The sequence below is a fragment of the Sus scrofa genome, chromosome 6 (assembly GCF_000003025.6).
Source record: "Sus scrofa isolate TJ Tabasco breed Duroc chromosome 6, Sscrofa11.1, whole genome shotgun sequence".
Classification (NCBI taxonomy): Eukaryota; Metazoa; Chordata; class Mammalia; order Artiodactyla; family Suidae; genus Sus; species Sus scrofa.
Genome location: NC_010448.4, coordinates 108,074,433 through 108,094,621, shown reverse-complemented (window position 1 = coordinate 108,094,621; position 20,189 = coordinate 108,074,433). Strand labels below are relative to the sequence as shown.

Here is a 20,189-nt window from a genome sequence, read left to right as displayed (position 1 = left end):
GGGCTGTTGGTAAGAACACACACATCCAGCCTCTCTATGTGGCCTGGACTTCCTCGCAATGTGGTGGCTGGGTTCAGAAAGCAAGTGTTCCAAGAGAGAAGGAAAGCCAATTAGGACGGCCATTTAGGACATAGCCTTGGGCGTCATGCAGCAGCACTTCTCCTACTTTCTATTAGTTGGGGCAGTTATGAAGACCCACCCAGATACAAAGGCAGAGAACACAGACTCCAACTTTCCACGAAGCCTGTTAAGGTCACATTCCTTTTTTTCTTTTTAGGGCCACACCTGTGGTGTATGAAAGTTCCCAGGCTAGGGGTCGAATCAGAGCTTCAGCTGGGGCGTATGCCACAACCATGGCAACACAGGATCCAATCCACGTCTGCAACCTAAACTGCAGCTTGTAGCAACGCAGGACCCTTAACCTATGGAGCAAGACCAGGGATCGAACCTGCATCTTCATGTATGCTGTGCCTGGGTCTTAGCCCACTGAACCACAATGGGAACGCCTATGGTCACATTCTAAGAGGATCATATGCAGTGGGAGATATATTGGTGCAGCCTTCCCAGGGAAATACAATCTGTCACACCATCCAAGATTTAACTACATAAGAAAAAAAAAAAACTGTACAGCAAAAAATTCCACAAGCAAAATGTAAATGCAAAAGACAGCATAAAGAAATTCTCTTTCAGAGTCCCCTGGTGGCTCAGTGGGTGAAGGATCTGGTGTTGTCACTGCAGGGGCTCAGGTTGCTGCTGTGGTGCAGGTTTGACCTCTAGCCTGGGAACTTCCACATGCTGCAGGTGAGACCACAAAAAAAAAAAAAAAAAAAAAAAAAAGGCTCTTTCTCTTGAAGTCCTCATTGAGCCCCTCCACTTGGCGTTGTGGGTTGATTACAGGCCCATTTGGCTGAGTACCATTTTTTTTTTTTTAAATAACACTGGAGAGAGAAACTAAGTCTAATGTTCCTGCTTCCTCTTCTCTTTGGGACAGTGTTCTCTCCTTCATCTTAACCTGGAAGGCTCGCTTCAAATGCCCTTTCTCCACAGACCCTCCCTGATTGTTTTTTATGTGAACTCTGAGCACTGAATTTTCTCCCATCTCACAAGATACTTATACTTTCTTCCTTGTATGGCAGTTATTTATCTGTCCCTTTAAATCTTAACTCTCTCTAATCCCTCAAATGTATACTGAGCTATAAATTTCTCAAGGGACAGGGAGTTTTTTTTGATTTGTCACTATCAAATTTTCTGTCCTGGTCTTGGCACTGTTTGTGTGTTAATTATTCAGTGTGTGCTGGTGGAACTCATGAAAAAGCAGTTGTGTCCAGTGTCTATCTCATCCATATTTAATAATCCTGGGGAGTTCCTGCTGTGGCGCAGTGGAAATGAATCCAACTAGTATCCATCAGGATGGGATTTTGACCCCTGGCCTTGCTCAGTGGGTCAGGCATCTGGCATTGCCCTGAGCTGTGGTGTAGGTTGCAGATATGGCTCAGATCTGGCATCGCTGTGGCTGTGGTATAGACCGGCAGCTGCAACTTCGATTCAACCCATAGCCTGAGAATTTCTATATGCTGAGGGTGCGGCCCTAAAAACAAAACAAAACAAAAAAAAAACAAAAAAATCCTGGAATGTAGTAGGTGCTTATTTAAAATACATTTTTAGTGAATGGCTTGTGATCTACTAAAAACAGGACATTTAAGGGGGAAGTAAGCATAAGAGCTGGTCCCAGTCTTCAGTTACTGTTTATACCTTTTATCCTAACTAAATGAACTATCACAAGGCTGATTATGCTTTATTGACAAAATGCTGTGGGACTTAGAAAGCTTTTCTAAGCTTATAAAGCCAAAGTCAGCAAGTATAAGGGAGAAGACTGATTTTTCTACTGCCTAAAAATGAAACATTTCTGTACATCAAAAAAAAATCATAAGTAGAATTAAGGCAAATGGACAGCCACAAAAACTTGTCAATATATTTTACAAAGGGTTACTGTCTTTAATATTTGAAGAGGTCTTCTAGGTCAGTAAGAAAAAGACAGTTTTTTTTTTTTTTAAGTAGAGAAAGGATATAAATACTAAAAACAAAAAGAAAAAGAAAATGACTAATAAACAGGAGACAAAACCCTTCAATCCCATTAGGAATCATAGAAATTCATAGTAAAACCACTCTGGAGTAACATTTCCCTTTTATCGAATTGGCAAAGTATTTTTGTTAGAGTAAACTGAAATATTGGCCAGACTAGAAAGACTGAAAAGTTGCATGTCAGAAACCTTTAAAATGGGCATGCTTTGTGACTCAGGATTTCAGCATCCCTAAATTTGTGCCAAAGAATTTATTGCTGAGGTTTGCCAAGATCTGTATACAAAGACACTTCATGAAGTACTGATTTGAGTAGCAGAAAATTGGGATTAATATCCAGCAATTGGGGTTAATTTAAATTGGTTAAATAAATCATAGCACCACCCTGTAAGACATTATATAGCCATTTATAATATAGTCATATCAAGTACTGATATGAAATAATATTTGATGAAGTGGTAATATATTCATGTTATATAGTTAAATATCCAATTTATCTGATGGAGAATGATGGAGGATAATGTGAGAAAAAGAATGTACGTATGTATGAATGACCGGGTCACTTGACTGTATAGTAGAAAATTGACAGAACACTGTAAACCAGCTATAATGGAAAAAAATAGAAATTATTTTAAAATATTCAATTTATCAAGCAAATGGAGAGTAATTTTTAATGGAATATGGAGATACATATATATATACATACATATATATGTATGTATATATATATATAGAAAAACATGCATAGAAGCAGCCTAGAAAGATTTACACCAAAAATTTTAGGATTCTGTGATTGTATTTTAACTCACCTCTTTTTCGTGTTCTTAAATGTTTTGCACTACCGTTATTTTCTATTCAGGAAAAATACATCATTATTTATTTTAGGTGGTGTGAAAGTTGCCCCTGAAATATATAGGTGGGAATGCCATTTCTGCTGTCCCCCCCCTTTTTTTTTTTGCTTTTTAGGGCTGCACCTCTGGCATATGGAAGGTTCCAGGCTAGGGGTCGAATTGGAGCTGCAGCTGCCAGTCTACACCACAGCCACAGCAACTTGGAATCCAAGTCGTGTCTGCAACCTATACCACAGCTCAAGGCAATGCTGGATCCTTAACCTACTGAGTGAGGCCAGGGATCGAACCCACAACCTCATGGATCCTAGTCAGGTTTGTTAACCGCTGAGCCACTAAGGGAACTCCCTGGCTGTTCCCTTTGAAAATATCTCCAGGTGCCGTGAGTGCACATTTACAAAAGCTCATTTTTCTGAGAATAAAGTGGGGGCGGGAGGAATTTTGGTGAATGTTTGTACTTGCAGCTTATCCTGGAGTAAATCTTTTAAAAGTGTGGGAATAGGTGCTTTATGCTCTGTAGAGCTGGGGCGTACATGTCAGTTTCCTGTCCTTCTGTCCCTGTCACGTGGAAAGATCACTGAGTGGAAGGCTTCCTTAATCTAAATGCAACTCCAACCCCATTGGGAGCATGTCAGTTTCATGGTCAAGTGACTTGCTTTTTTTGCTCCCAACAGAAATAAAAGGGATGCAATTCATTCTGTGCACCATACGTGGGGGCGGAGCTTAAGTGAACTACAACATTCTGCAGCGCAATAAAAATGAGATGGGTGTGAGAAGTTGGATAGTAAGAGGGACGCAAAATGTACTGATTTCTCTCCTTTATTTGTCTCTCAATTTTACGAGGATACACAAAAATCACACAAAGAAATCAAATGGAAATAGTCTCTACAACTAAAAAATTACATAACCAATGGTTCAGCCCATGAATTCCTCTATTTCCAAATATGTCATATATAAAACTGCCTCGTTTCTCTTTGGAAACCACTGAACAAGTGACTATTATAGGACAGAAAAAAGAAGGAAGTTTTTATAGTACAAGTGTTCAAACACTTGCATCAGATGTTAAAACCTGGGAGTTCCCACTGTGGCTCAGTGGAAATGAATCCAGCTAGTAACCACAGGGATGTAGGTTTGATCCTTGGCTTTGCTCAGTGGGTTAAGGTTCCGGTGTTGCTATGAGCTGTGGTGTAGGTCACAGACTTGGCTTGGATCCAGAGTTGCTGTGGCTGTGGGGTAGGCCAGCAGCTGGTAGCGCCGATTTGACCCTTAGCCTGGGAACTTCCATATGCCTCAGGTGCGGCCCTAAAAAGCAAAAAAACAAAAACAAACAAGAAAAAACTTAAAACCTGTCCATTCACAGTGCAAAATATCACCTGCCTACAGGTACAAACACAAAACATTTCCTTTGCTCCAAGGTATCTTTTATTGCATTTTATTATTGCTAGTATAAAAGATCAGGAAATGTCTTAAAATGCATGAGTGGTTTCGCTGACTTTTTATGAGGTTTCTTTTGGATTCAGGAAGCTTTGAATGACATAAATGAGCTCTGTGTAGATGTTTCTAGAAGGTTTATGGCTCATCAGCAAGGTTCCCAGGAAGTGCTCAGCTCCGCATCACACCTCATGGGACTCATGGCATGATATCGAAGTCAAAAGAGGCTCTGTTTCGCTCTCGACTTTCTTTGGAAAACTGGAAACACTGCAGAAGACGATAAATTCGGTGACACATCAGATTGGCGTCTTCCCTGCGCCAACAGACGCGCCCCAGGGGCCCGGGGCTGTGGTGTGTGTTAGAGTCTTTGACCTGCTGGAGTTTTATAGCTGAGAGTGAGAATGGAGCCAAGGAAGGGATGACCATTTAACAGGCTTCTGGGTGTTTCTCTTCTTGGTTCACTTTTGGATAAGCCGGTGAAGGAAATGGTTTTCAACAACCTCTTTGATCAAACTGTTTGCTTACTCAATGGAGTTAGCTCTAAAAATGCTAAAGGAGAATTTAATAATTACCCAAAGTCCCCCAATGGTCTCTCTGTAAATATAGTTCACTTATGAACCATGAATCTCTCTCCTCCTTTCCTCCACCCTCTCCCAAATTTTCTCCCAGCCCAGACTCCTTTGGCTCTGGTCTCCTCTCTCTCCTTTTTCTCATCCTTTTCCAATGGATTTTTCCTTCTTCCTCTAGCAACTCTCTGTTCTTTCTCATATAAATCAAATCAGCCTATCTTGGCCTTTCTCCTTTTCTCCCCTTCCCCAACACCACACCCCCAGACCCAGAACCACCAGGAACCGTAGAATTCTCTTCTGTAGGGTGATGACTCCAAGTGTTAGATACTGGTAACTCACCAGACAGATGAGAAACCCGGGTTTAGAGAGGACAGGTAATTGAGCCAAGGCCACACAGCCGTCAAGTAGCAGAACCAGTCTTCTTCAGAATTCCACATTCCAAAGCTTGGGCTGTTTCCAGAGTACAAGGACAGGCCCTCAGGGAGGGCTCCGGGTGCATGAGGAACAGAATGAAGTCATATTTCCCAACAGTCACATCCTCTCAGGTTCACAGGGTGGCTTCCAGCTCCATGACAGGAAATAACCCTTCTCCCAGGAAGCTCCCTGTGGTGAGGTCTTTTTTTTGTGGAAAAAAGCATTCTTGTTCTCAGAAGCCTGGATCTGCCTGGCGCCAGAGGGCCACTCACACTGTTTTCTCATGAGTGGCGCCCCCTGGAGTTGCGGAAGGCCTCAGCCCTGGCTGTACAATTGCTTTATTTCTCATGGTATATTTTTAGGGGAGGGGTGGCAGTCTTGGGGAAGGACTATGACATCTGCTCTTGGAATGTTCCCAGCCCTGCTAAGGTTCAAAGCCTACCTCTGTTCTGGGGTCTTTCACTTCGGGTTCCTCCGGTTCTCACTGACACGTCAGGTGGGAACCAATAACCTAAGCCTAAAACTCACATTATCTTGAAAACCTAGAAGAGGAAACTCCTCTTGTCATTAGAAGTATTTCAGAGACTCTGAGACAAGGGTATCCCCAAATGTGCATGTGATTATATGACTAGATTCTCTAGAAGCTACTATCATACACAGGTCTCTTGTGGCAGAGCAGGTTAAGGACCCTCTGTTGTCACCTAGCAGCTCAGGTCGCTGCTGTGGCACAGGTTTGAACCCTGGCCTTGGGAAATTCCACATTCCAGAAGCGTGTCCAAAAGAAAAAAAAAAGAAGTTACTATCATATAAAATTCAAAAATAACCACTTTTAGGTGAGAATCTAGGAGTCATTTTGGTGAATGTGGGGGCAAAGGAGGGGAAGAGAAGGAAGGGAGGAGACTTCCGTGTTTCTGTAAAAATAATTATAGGTCGAGGCATCTTCTCCTGCTTCATTCTTTTTTTTTTAATTTATTTTTTTCACTGTACAGCATGGGGACCAAGTTACACATACATGTATACATTTTTTTTACTCCCATTGTTGTGTTGCGATGTAAGTATCTAGACATAGTTCTCAATGCTACACAGCAGGATCTCATTGTAAATCCGTTCCAAGAGCAATAGTTTGCATCTGATAACCCCAAGCTCCCAATCCCTCCCACTCCCTCCCTCTCCCCCTGGGCAGCCACAAGTCTATTCTCCAAGTGCATGATTTTCTTTTCTATGGAAATGTTCATTTGTGCTGTATATTAGGTTCTAGTTATAAGTGATATCATATGGTATTTGTCTTTGTCTTTCTGACTTATTTCACTCAGTATGAGAGTCTCTAGTTCCATCCACGTTGCTGCAAATGGCATTATGTTGTTCTTTTTTATGGCTGAGTAGTATTCCACTGTGTATATATACCACATCTTCCTAATCCAATTGTCTGTTGATGGACATTTAGGTTTTTTCCATGTCTTGGCTATTGTGAATAGTGCTGCAATGAACATGTGGGTTCATGTGTCTTTTTTAAGGAAACTTTTGTCTGGATGTATGCCCAAGAGTGGGACTGCGGGGTCATAGGGTGGTTCTATGTATAGATTTCTAAGGTATCTCCAAACTGTTCTTCATAGTGCCGGTACCATCCTGTTTCATTCTTAATAGGTAGGTATCCCTACTTTGCTGGGCCCATCAGGGTCTGAATTCTACTTTCCTGTGGCCAAAGGTCCATACATTCTCCTAGCTGAACCCCCGGGAGCTGGTGACCAACAGGAAGACCAGCAGTAGTGAGAAAAGCAGTCTTGATCTGTGGACCAAAGGTAGCTTTAAATGAGCTAAACTCCTTGTACTTGGGGTTTGAATAAGCCTTTCCCATTTTTAGTACCCATCTTTGATCTGCTTTTTGCTTGACGACAAATCGACAGATAACTTGTCCACAAGAAACAGAAGGGAAAGGAAGCTGAAGGAGACTTCAAGAAAGTAATGCCCCCTAACACAAAACCATTTCTCATGGCTAGCTTCCACCTATCATCAAGCTTTCCAAATGAGACTAGGTATCACAGAGAGAAGGAAGTAGTGGGATTTGTTCCTCTCTGTACTAAATCAATAAATGTGACAGACTTTTTGTGATTACAATAAGAAATATTGATATTTGGGAGTTCCCATTGTGGCTCAGCGGTAATGAACCCGACTAGTATCCATGAGGATGCTGGTTCGATCCCTGGCCTTGCTCAGTGGGTTAAGGATCTGGCATTGCTGTGAGCTGTGGTATAGGTCGTAGACGTGGCTCAGATCTGGCATAGCTATGGCTGTGGTATAGGCCTGCAGCTGCAGCTCTGATTCGACCCCTAGCCTGGGAACTTCCATATGCTGTGGGAATGGCCCTAGAAAGACAAAAAGGAAAAGAAAAAAGAAAGAAATACAGGTATTTGGTTTTTGTCACCAGTTCCTGACACATAGCTCCTACATCCCTCACAGTTCTCTGGATAGGAGCCTCTTTTGTTCTAACTAGGTTTCTCTTGGCTGGTCCCCAGGTAGCTTCAGGATGAGGCTAGTCTGCCGAAATGCTATGCCATGATTAGAGGTTTGGACCTATGGGTGAAAACATGGATTAGAGATTGAGTTCAACCACCAATGGTTAATGGTTTAATCAATCACACCTATGCAATGAAACCTCTCTAAAAATCTCTAAACATTGGTTTTGGAGAGCTGCTAGGTTGGTGACCATATGATGGGGTTGGGAGGGCAGCACCCCCAGAGAGGGCACGGAAGCTCTGCCTCCCTCCCCCACACCCTTCCCTATGCTTCTCTTCCATTGGCGGTTCCTGAGTTGAAGTCTTTGTAACGCACCAGAAATAGTAAGTCAAGAGTATATGTGAGTTCTGTGAACCATTCTCGTGAGTTATCCAACCTGAGGAAGGGGCTGTAAGAACCTCCAAATTTATGACTGGTTGGTCAGAAGTACCAGTGACAACCTGGGACTTAACGGCCAGCATCTGAAGTGGGGCAGGGGGCAGTGGGGCAGTTTTTTGGGACTGAGCTTTTAAACCTGTGGGGTCTGCACTAATTCAGTGTCACTTAGTCTCAGAATGGAATGGAATGGAGGACACCCAGCTGGCGTGAGGAGAGCTGGAAAATTGGTTGATGCGGAGGAAGAAAGCCCTCATTTGGTGTCAGAAGTGGTGCACCTGTTACAAGTGTCCGTTTTTGAGGACGGCAAATTCTGGACCATTGAAACAATTAGCACTGGGGTTCAGAATGGAGCAGGCGGGGACACGTAATGGACTTTTGACTGTTTCTGTTCTTTCACTTTGGGACAAGCAGATAAAGGAAAATGGTTTTAAACAGCCTGTTTGATAAAACTATTTGTGGTTTTGAGGGGTTTTGTTTTATACTTTTTTAAAAGATAAAGTACTTTTAACTGCTACACCTTCAGGGTATGCTTACAGTTGTCATCCTGGCTCAGTCAACAGGCGGAGAGACTCAGCACAGTCAACAGGGAGAGAGACTCAGCAGGCTGGGGTCCAGAAGTAACCTGCTGGCTATGTCATGCTGCTGGCCAAACAGCTGGGTCACAGACAACATCCTTGAGGAATGTCTTCCCAGCCTGGCCAGGGGAGGCTGCACATCTGTCCTGGTTTGTTCATCTGCTTCCTGCAGCCAGTGGTCCAGCAGGAGCTGATGTCACGTGTTAGTGATATGTATCTAACGTTCAAAATTCTTCACATATTTTTATGTTACATGAAAATAACATTATGGAGTTCCCCTTGTGGCTCAATGGGTTAAGAACCCGATTAGTATCCATGAAGACTCGGGTTGGATCCCTGGCTTCTCTCAATGGGTTAAATATCTGGTGTTGCTGTGAGCTGTGGTGTAGGCCAGCAGCTGCACCTCCGATTCCATCCCTAGCCTGGGAACTTCCACATGCTGCAGGTGCTGCCTAAAAAGAAAAAAAAATTAAATAACACTATATTTGTCACTTATGTTTCTTAGAATCAATGTTCACTAGGCAAAGATGAATTGACGTATTCTCCAAACACAGCTGAAGAATGTTAAGAAACCAGAATAAGATTTTAGAAGCGCACTCGCTTTCAATGAGTAAAAGTCCATGTGCTTGGGTTTTGAATAAACCTGAGCTTCATAATTTTTTTTTTCTTTTTAGAGCCGCACCTGCAGTGTATGAAAGTTCCCAGGCTAGGGGGTGAATTAGAGCTGTAGGCCGCCAGCCTACACCACAGCTCGAAGCAGTGCCAGATCCTTAACCCACTGAACGATTCCAGGGATTGAACCTGAATCCTCATGGATTCCAGCTGGGTTATTTACCACTGAGCCACAAGAGGAACTCCTGTAATTCATTTTAATATTTGTCTTTGATCTGCTTTTTGCATAATGATCAATCAACAGACATTTGAGTGATTATTGGAAGAACCTTTAATGTAGAAGATGCTGTGCTAGAATCTTCTGGACTCTATGGGAAAGAAAAGTATTCTTCCTAGCTCAGTGTTCAGAAGAAATCCCTTTATCAGTTTATGCTGGTATTAGCAATTTTGAATCTACTAAAATATGGAACAGAATAAAACTGAAATTTCATCATAAAGAGCTGAGTACAGCTTTCGTAAAAGCTCAGTTTCCAGTACTTTAAAAGTGATGTGTCCAAGCTGTGGTCTTCCTAGAAACTGTCTAGAAACCTGTCTTCATAGAAACTCTCTAGTTTTCCCCTCGGAGTGTTTTCTTCACCCAGCAGTTGTACATAAACAGCATCAACTGCTTTGAGTTGCCAGTTGTTTTTCCCAAGGAAAACATGCTGTTGTTATCAAGTATCTGTGTTGTGAAATTTTTATAGCCTCTCAAAAGCTCTTCATTAAGAGAAATGTACTCCAGCAAGCATAGCAATAACAACCTCAGATACACACACACACACACACACACACACACACACACATCCTTATCCTTCAAAAATTCAGAACATTCATGCCTGTGTCAACATGATTTCAGATAAGCACCAACCCACAAACCCAAACATGGTGCTGTCAGAGCCAGTGAAAAAAGAAAAAGCAGTGGACTGCCTGCCCTCACTGCATCCACAGGCACTGTATTTCCGTGCATTTTTGTTAGGTAGCCAACCCTGTCGTAATTTGTGTTTACTTGAGCGTTTTACTAGGAAATACAGTTTCCGATTTTTAGAAGAAACAAAATTGTTTTCATAATTACAGGACTGTGAATGTCAGTAACTTAATTAAGGCAAAAAAGTGTATGAAGTATGTAGTAATACAAATCATTTAGAAGGAACAGGGTAATTTATTTCAGGCTATCATGAGTATTACAGCCCCAGCCTATACATGAATTATACAGTCAGTTTTTCTTTTGGTCATAGTTTGTGTCATGGCTTATCTAGATTTACCAGCTCTTGGTGAAGTTAATAAATCAATGTCTTTTTAAAAAAATAAATTAAACATTTATTTAAATTATAAAATAACTATATGTAAATAGGACTTTGTGTGACAGAAGTCCCCCATTTAAAAACTTGTATAGGGAGTTCCCATTGTGGGCAGAAATGAATCTGACTAGTATCCATGAGGATGTGGGTTTGGTCCCTGGCCTCACTCAGTGGTGTAGGCCAGCAGCTATAGCTCTGATTCAACCCCTAGCCTGGGAACTTTCATTTGCTGTGGGTGTGGCCTTAAAAAGCAAAAATTAAATTAAATTAAATTAAAAAAAATAAAAACGTGTATAGTATTTTCTCCATGTACTTCAGTTGTCTTTCTGGCTGGACTGTTGTTTTTTTTTTTTTAATTGAAATATAGGTGACATCCAATATTATATTAGCCTCAGGTGTACAACTTAGTGTTTCAACATTTATGTCCATTACAAATGGATCACCACAGTAAGTCTAGTAACCATCCGTCACCACACAAAATTATCACAATATTATTTTTTAAAATTTCATTGAAGTACAGTTGATTTACAGTGTTGTGTCAATTTCTGTTGTACTGCAAAGAGATTATACACATATATATCCTTTTTCATATTCTTTTCCATTATGGTTTATCATGGGATATTGAATATAGTTCCTGTGCTGCACAGTGGGACCTTGCTGTTTAGCCATCTTACATGAAGTATACAGTATTATTGACTACATTCCCTATGCTGGACATCACATGCCAGTGACTTACTTCTTCTTCTTTTGCTTTTTCTTTTTAGGGCCACACCCCTGGCATATGGAGGTTCCCAGGCTAGGAGTCCAATCGGGGCTGTAGCTGCTGGCCTATACCACAGCCATAGCAACTCCAGATCCGAGCCCCCTCTGTGACCTACACCACAGCTCACAGCAATGCCGGATCCCCGACCCACTGGTCGAGGCTAGGGATCGAACCCACACCCTCATGGATACTAGTAGGGATTCATTTCCACTGTGCCACTTATTTTATAATTGAGAGTTTATACCTATTAATCTCCTTCACCTGTTTCAGCCAACCTCCCACTCGTCCTCCGTGTTGACCACCGGTTTGTTCCCTGTATCTATGAGTCAGTTTCTGTTTTGTTTTGTGTATTCATTTGTTTTGTTTCTTAGACTTTGCATATAAGTGAGATCATACAGTATTTGTCATTCTGTCTCTGACTTACTTCACTTAGCATAATACCCTTAGGTCCACAGTGTCTCAAATGGAAAGAGTTCATTGTAATAAATCAATTTCAATATTCCATTTATGAATTTATATATAACACATCTTCCTTATTCATCTATTGATGATAAGTTGTGTCCCTATCTTGGCAATTGTCAATCAATGAACATGAGAGTGCAGATATCTTTTCAAATTAGTGTTTATTTATTCAGCCATAAATAAATAAACAGTCTTTTCATTGGAAGACTTTAGTCCATTCACATTTAAAGTAATCATCCATAGGTATGTTATGTATTGCCATTTTAATTGTTTTTTGATTGTTTTTTATAGTTCTTCTCTATTCCTTACTCCTCTTGTTCTCTTCCCTTGTGATTTGATGACTTTCTTTAGTGTTATGGTGGTGTTCTTTTCTTTTTATTTTTTGTGTATCTCTTAGAGGCTTTTGGTTTGTGATTACATGAAGTTCACATAAAACAACCTATGTATATAGCAGTTGATGTATATATATATAAAATACATAAAACGTTACTTAATTTTGAGCACCTTCTAAAAGCGCTACATTTTTACCCCTCCCACAAACATTTTATGTTTTTGACATCGTATCTCACACCTTTTAAATTTTACACGTCACTAGCTAATCACTTTAGATAGAGATGATTTTACTACTTTTGTCTTTGACATTCATACTACCTTTACTATATGTTTGCCTTTTTCCTTTCATAATTTTCTTGTTTCTGATCATGCCCCTTTCGTTTCTGTTTAAAGTTCCTTCGACATTTCTTGTAAGGCCAGTTTAGTGGTGATGAATTCTTTTAGCTTTTGCTTGTCTGGGGAACTCTCTTTCGGTTCTGAATAATAACCTTGTCAAGTAGAGTTTCCTTAGTTGTAAATATTTTCCTTTCAGGACTTTGTATGGTGCCTGTCCTTTCTGGCCTGAAAAGTTTCTGCTGAAAAATCAGCTGATAGTCTACAGGGGTTCTCTTGTATGTAACTCGTTGTTTTTCTGTTGCTGCTTTTGAAATTCTTTCTTTAAATTTTGGGTTTTTTTTTTTTTTTTTTTTTTTTTTTGGCTGCACCTGCAGCATGCAGAAATTCTCCAGCCAGGATCAAATTCGAGTTGCAGCTGTGACCTATGCCACGGCTGTGGCAATATGGAATCCTTAACCCACTGCACTAGGCCGGGGATAAACCCCACACCTCAGCAGTGATCTGAGCCACTGCAGAGACAATGTTGGAGCCTTAATCTGCTGCACCGCAGTGGGAACTCCTGGTTCTTTTGTCTGTTATCTTTTTTTTTTCTTTTTTTGGCCACCCCACGGTATACAGAGTTCCCAGACCAGGGATCAGATCCAAACTGCAGTTGTGACCTAAGCCATAGCTGTGGCCACACCAGATCCTTAATCCACTGTGCTGGGCTGGGGATTGAACCAGCATCCCAGCACGCCCAAGACGCTGCTAATCCCGCTGTGCCACAGTGGGAACTCCTCTATTTTCTATCTTTGTTCAAGTTCTCACTGAGTTCATCTATTCTTATCCCGAGTTTGGTGAGCATCTTTATGGCTATTTCTTTGAACAAATTTTTATCTAAGTTGCTTATCTATGTTGCATTTAGTGATTTTTTTTCTGAAGTTTCAACTTGTTCTTTTGTTTAGAAGGTATCCCTTTGTCTTCAAACTCTTTTACCTAACTCTCTGTGGTTTTTTTTTCTATGTATTAAGTTTATTAGCTACATCTCCAGGTCTTGAAAGAGTGGTCTTAGGTAGAAGGTATACTGTGGGGCCCTCTGGCTCTACATCCCCTGGGCATCAGAGCCAGATGTTCCCCTGTGGTATCCCCTGTGTGGACTGTGTGTGCCCCCCTGTTGTGGTTGGGCCGTAATTGCTGCAGGTGCACTGGTGGGCTGGGCTGCTTCCCAGCTGTGCTGGCGAAGAAATCCTATCACAACTGTGGGAGGAGTGGTGCAATGCAGGCCCAGCCCCCAGTGTTGCAAGGCCTGGCTGTGACTGTCAGGTGTATTGGTGTGCAGGGCAGACCCCCAGATCAGTAGCCCCTCCCTGGAGCAGGCGGTGGGGCCATCCAGGCAGCCTGCTAGGTGGGACAGGGTGGAAGCCACTTTGGAGGGGCCAGCAAGGCTGGGCAGGTTGGGCAGGGCTGGTCCCCAGGGGAACACCAGGACTGGATGCACGATGTTAGCTAGTTTGATGGGTAGTGACAGATATGGCACCCGCCAGCACCAGGCCAGCTAGGTGGAAGGAGAATTTTTAATTCATTATTTAATTAATTAATTTATTTTTGTCTTTTTAGGGCTGCAGGTGTGGTGTATGGAAGTTCCCAGGCTAGGGGTCAAATCGGAGCTGCAACTGCCAGCCTACAGCCACAGCCACAGCAACGCCAGATTCGAGCCTTGTCTGTGACCAACTCACGGCAATGCTGGTTCCTGAACCCACTCAGCAAGGCCAGGAATCAAACCTGCATCCTCATAGATATTAGTCTGGCTTGTTATCACTGAGCCACAATGGGAACTCTGGAAGGGGAATTTTTTAAATGGCTCCTGCCAGCACTTGGAACCCAGAGAAAGTTCCTTCCAGACCTCCTCCTATCTAGCACATACCCTAAACTAGTCAATCAACCACTTTCTCATCTGACCCAGGAACTTTCCAAGCTGCTACCTCTGCGCTGGGACTCAGAGCAAGTGAGTTTGTGAGTTCGTGTGCCAGCCCTTCAAGAGCAGGGTCTCAATTTCCCACTGGCCTCCAGCTCTTCCAGACAGAAGCTCTCTGGTGTTCAAAGCCTGGTGTTATGGGGGCTCATCTTCCCAGGGCAAGTCCCCTCCTGCTGGGGGACTTCCTCAGTTGCGATACCCCTCCCACCTGGGGGTGTGGCTTCTGACTAGACCGCATCTCTGCCCCTCATACCTAAATCATTGGCTTTTTCTGTATGTCTTTAGTTGTAGAAAGTTGTTTCTGCTAGTCTTCAAGTTATTTTCATGACAGTCGTTCTTTATGTAGTTGTAGGTTTGGTGCGTCCGTCAGGGGCAGGTGAGCTCAGGATCTTCCTATTCTGCCATCTTGCTCTGGAAAACACAAGATCAATGCATTCGAAGCCGATGCCAGATATCATCTGTTACCCCTGTTTTAGTCAATATTATTCAGATGTTCCAGTCTATCATTCATGATGCAGTTAAGTGAATTTCTCTGTCAGGTTTGGTACTGATTTTTAGAAAATAAAAAAAATGAACAACCAAAAAGGTACACATTGAAGCCTAGAGAGGAAAAGAGAGCATTTGGGGACAGATTTTCTTCTGGATTTGACTACATGAAACACCCAAAGATTATGATTGCAGTTCCCTCTCAGGTAAAACGCTGTGCTCCTTCCCTTTCTTGGGATGGTATCTGAGCCGTTTATCCACGGGCGACCAGTGGCACTTCCTTGTATCAGGCCGAGGCACTGTGGCAACTGGCCAAAAGAGATCTGAGAGATCTGAGGCCAGAGAACAGGAAAAACTCAGGGGCCTCAGCAGTCAGAGGCTGGTGCACCACGGAATTCCGGAGCCCAGAGAGAGCTCAGGGCTGAGCGAGACAGGAAGGCCAGAGTTCACACACATGCCCGCCAGGCACGTTGCTAGGGTGCCTAGGTTCTAGGTCAAGACATGGTCCAAGGATGAGGCCTTTTTAAGTTTTCTTCCCTGCTCCCCTTGTGATTCTGCACTTTTCTGCAATTGCATGCTCTCTTTTTTTTAATGCTTATTCAAAACTAGCCCCTCTTTTAAGATCAGGATTACACCCCCTTTGTTTCACTCCCTGCTGACTCCAGCCACGGCTATACCCTTCCTTGTGGTGAACCATCTAGGCAACTCATTTAAGACTTAATCTAATTTGTTTGGTTGGGGTTTTTTGTTTTTGTTTTGTTTTTTCTTTTTACAGCCACATCTGCAGCATATGGAAGTTCCCAGGCCAGGGGTTGAATCAGAGCTGCATCTGTGACTTATGCCTCAGCTTATGGCCACACTGGGTCCTTAACTCTCTGAGCAAGGCCAGTGATCAAACCCACAGACAATGACGGGTCCTTAACCTGCTGATATGGTGAGTTTTTTGTTTTTTGTTTTTTTTCATTTTTAAAAGTTATAATTGTACAACCATCATCACAACCCAATTTTACAACATTTCCATCTCAAACCTCCAGGTCCCCCTCTCTCCGCAACCTGTCCCCTTGGGTAACCATTACTTTTTCAAAGTCAGTGAATCTGTTTCTGTTCTGCAAATAAGTTCATTTGCATCTTTTTTTTTAGATTCCACATGTAAGTGATAGCACATGATGTTTTTTGACACTCAGAATTTTTTTTTGTCTTTTGTCTTTTGTCTTTTTAGGGCTATGCCTGAGGCATATGGAGGTTCCCAGGCTAGGGATTGAATTGGAGCTGTAGCTGCCAGCCTACACCACAGCCACAGCAACTCAGCATGTCAGCCGCGTCTACGACCTACACCACAGCTCATGGCAACACCAGATCCTTAACCCACTGAGCAAGGCCAGGGATTGAACCCGCGTCCTCATGGATACTAGTCAGGTTCATTAACCACTGAGCCAAGATGGGAACTCCGACATTCAAAATTATGTTTCAGTGTGTCTTGTTTCTCCAAATCAGACCAGGAGTTCTTTGAAATGAGGACGTGATCCACAGTGTGAGAGGCCAGACCAGGAACTTTGTTTCCAGAGGTCAGGCTTGTTCACCCACTGCTGGAGCCACGGGCTTGCCTTTTAGTAGATTTTCCTGAATGGGAACAGGATGCCTCCCAGATCCTGAGGCAAGGGTTGAGTCTTCCAGAAGGAGTGGTGCAAGCACAGCCTCCTTGGGTTGTGGGCCTAAGTTCTTGGTGATGCTTCCTTTTCTGGATTATAGGAAGCTCAGCCCTCTTTCCGAAACCTGCAAAGATTATATTCTTATTCTACCTCAATATGATGTCGACTTTTGAATCTTGGCAAATGTCCTCTTGTTCAATCCTTAACTTTCTTGAACCTTTTCTTACAATTCTATATGGGTCTTTATTTTTATTTTATTTTATTTTATTTTTTTAAGAACTGATCTTTTTTATTTGGGTGGTGCAAACCCAGGGCATTGAGAATAAGAAAAGGGATGTGAGGTGAGGAAAAACGGGAGGTAACACAAGGTGATAGCAGATTAAGCCTCGTTCATGACAAACCTAGAAGAGGCATAGAAGGTGTGTCCACTGGCTACTTGGAGGTCTTCTCATTGGCTGAACTGGAGAAATGGTGTCTTGCACCAATTCCGGGAAGGGATGGAAGAAGGGGAAATTTATCTGCTTGGCTTTCTCCCATCTCCCATTAGTCAAATGCTACCCTCAGAGCATTAACTCCTCCACACTCCTAGGTGGCTAGTAGCCATTTGAGATGCCAGATCTTATGTCCTGTAGGGAGTATTCCATCTAAGTCTGAAAATGGGGGGAGGAGACAAACTCTGGGCATGTGGCTCGTGAGTGCCAGAGAAAATTGGATTTTTTTTTTCTTTTTCTTTTTGGTTTTTAGGGCCGAACCGGCAGCATATGGAAGTTCCCAGGCTAGAGGTTGAATCAGAGCTGTAGCTGCTGGCTTACGCCAGAGCCACAGCAATTCGGGATCCAATCCGAGCACATCTGTGACTTACACTACAGCTCATAGCATCGGTGGATCCCCAACCTGTTGAGTGAGGCCAAGGATCAAACCCATTCATCCCTTACTATTTATCCTTCTCATTTGTGGGCCATGTGCTTTTCAGATCAGGTTAATAGAAGAGTTCCTTGGTGTCCACTTTGTCACTTTGGTTTCATCAGTTCTGTTCAGTGGGGGCACTACTGGCATTAGGGGAACAATTCTGTGGTCCTCAGGTTAAAGGACTTTTGGCATCCCTGGCCTTCCACCCCTGAGAACCAGCACCACACCCAGCATTAGAACAAGTAAAAATGCTTCCATGCATTTCCAAGTGGCTCCTAGTTGAGTCACACAGTTTTTGATACTATCTCCCCACCCCACACTCCAAAAACATGCTTTCTCCCGAAATGGGATTGTTTTCGCCTCTGTTAATAGACTGTTTCTTTTTCGGGGTGGGGGGGTTGGCACCCACAGCATGTAGAAGTTCCCAGGCCAGGAATTGAACCTGTGCCACAGTGGCGACATGAGCTGCTTCAGTGACAGTGCCAGATCCTTAACCCACTGTGCATCAGGGATCTCTGAGTGTTTCTCTCTCTCTCTCTCTCTCTCTCTCTTTTTTTTTTTTTTTCCTTTTTTAGGGCTGCACCTCTGGCATGTGGAAGTTCCCGGGCTAGGGGGTTGAACTGGGGCTGCAGCTGCAGGCCACAGCCTCAGCAACCCTAGATTGGAGCCGCATCTGTGACCTATGCTGCAGCTGCGACAATGCCAGATTCTTTAAGCCACTGAGTGAGGCCAGGGATCAGACTGGCATCCTCATGGATACTAGTCAGATTCTTAACCCGCTGAGCCACAACAGGAACTCCAGCTGTTTTTTTGAAAGCTTTTCATATCTTTAGGTTATTCTTCCTTTTAGGGGTTTTATTTTTGCTTTGGAATATCATATATTGTTTTGTTTTACTTACTATTATGGGTATTGTCAAACATATACAAATAGAGAGAGTAGTGTCGTGAACCCCAGAGGATTAGTCACCTAGTTTCAACAATGATCAACTCAAAGACAATCCTGTTTTCTTCTGTACCTGCACCTACCACCCTCCACCCACTTCCTGCTGTTATGAGATAATTTTGAAGCAAATTACAGACATCATTCATTGTATGCAGCTTTTTGATAAACTTTTGGATATCTGTGTGTGTGTGTGTGTGTGTGTGTGTGTGTGTGTGTGTGTGTGTGTGTATGTGAAGTCAACAAGGATGAAAGTGAAACACTGTCTTAATTCTCCAGGACTCCACCCTTTCATATCCCTGCTTGCTTCTGGTTCCCAGACTTGAGTCCAGTGTGGCAGCTGATTTCCTTGTTTCCTCTATATCCTGAGACAAAAATGTCCCAACAGATCAAGAATTTATCAGATGGTCTGTTTGTAGCAGAGGGAGACTTGAAGAAGCTATTTGGATCATGCAAGTCTCATTCCTGCTCCATGTTTTCTCTGTGCTAGTTTGGTGATCTGTTTTAGGCAACTGACAGCCACATCTTTCCTAACATAGTTTTACACTGTCCAACTATCATTTCTCTTTCTCTCTTTGTAGTCCCTGAAAACTTTCCACCAGCCTGGAAATCTGGGTCTGTGACTTAAGGAGCCCTCCTATTTTGTTCTTTGCCTGACCCACCCACTTGGAAAAGGTATATGTCCTTCTGCTGATGTACTTGCGTTACAGTTCCCATCCCAGCACTTAATGAGCCTAAGAGATTGCTTTTCAGTTGTGACTATAAAAATATTTTGGAAATGAGGGGAACACATGTTGAGTCAGTTAATGGTTGAGTGCTAATAGGCAGCAGCGGGAGATCAGAATGATTGGTTCTGTCATGACTGGTTCTTAAAGGATTAGGACAATCAAATGGTATGTCTTGCCTTCTTCCTTCGCACCCTCATGGGATGTCTGCTGACTATTTGATTGCCCAGTGGTTAGAATTGATTATCCCTGCTGACTTTGGGGCAGCTCTTGAAAAACAAATTGATGAACCATGTAAACACTAAGCTTGACCTGGAACACTCATAAGTGCCAAACCATTGACTCTGAAGCCCCTGGGCTTTTCAGTTCTTTCTAGGAGCCATGACCTTGACCTGGGATGCAACTTTTCAGCCAGACTCTCACTGAATTATGGCTAGTCCCTTGGGGTTTTTTTTCCCCAATGTTAACTCCCCTCCAACTTTTTTGCTTCGAGATGGGTGTTTAAAAATAGTATAGATCTGTGTTAGGAACAGTTTTAAGGCTCCCTGTACACCTGGCCTGAAAGCAGATCCAGCAGAAAGAAGAAGGTGCTAACCATGCCCATAGCAGACTCTCCAAAGAAATGTGGAGACGCTTATATCCAATTAGTAAGTGCACTGTTATTTAGAAAGCTCTTGTCGGAACATTTTCTGTTTTTCTTTTTTCTTTTTTTTGTCTTTTTGCCATTTCTTGGGCCACTCCTGCGGCATATGGAGGTTCCCAGGCTAAGGGTCAAATCAGAGCTGTAGCTGCCGGCCGACACCAGAGCCACAGCAACTTGGGATCTGAGCCGAATCTGTGAGCTACACCACAGCTCACGGCAACTCCAGATCCTT

The 20,189-nt window shown here is 42.9% G+C and overlaps 1 long non-coding RNA gene across 7 annotated transcripts in view; it reads left to right on the top strand.

Annotated features, from left to right (window-relative positions):
* The window catches only part of LOC106510679, a 97,854-nt gene that overhangs the window by 22,622 nt on the left and 55,043 nt on the right, over window positions 1-20,189 (top strand). For all 7 annotated transcript variants that reach the window (XR_002345445.1, XR_002345446.1, XR_001309345.2 and 4 more), the window contains exon 3: window positions 19,171-19,264. This is a non-coding gene — a long non-coding RNA (uncharacterized LOC106510679). The remainder of the gene's footprint in view (window positions 1-19,170; window positions 19,265-20,189) is intronic.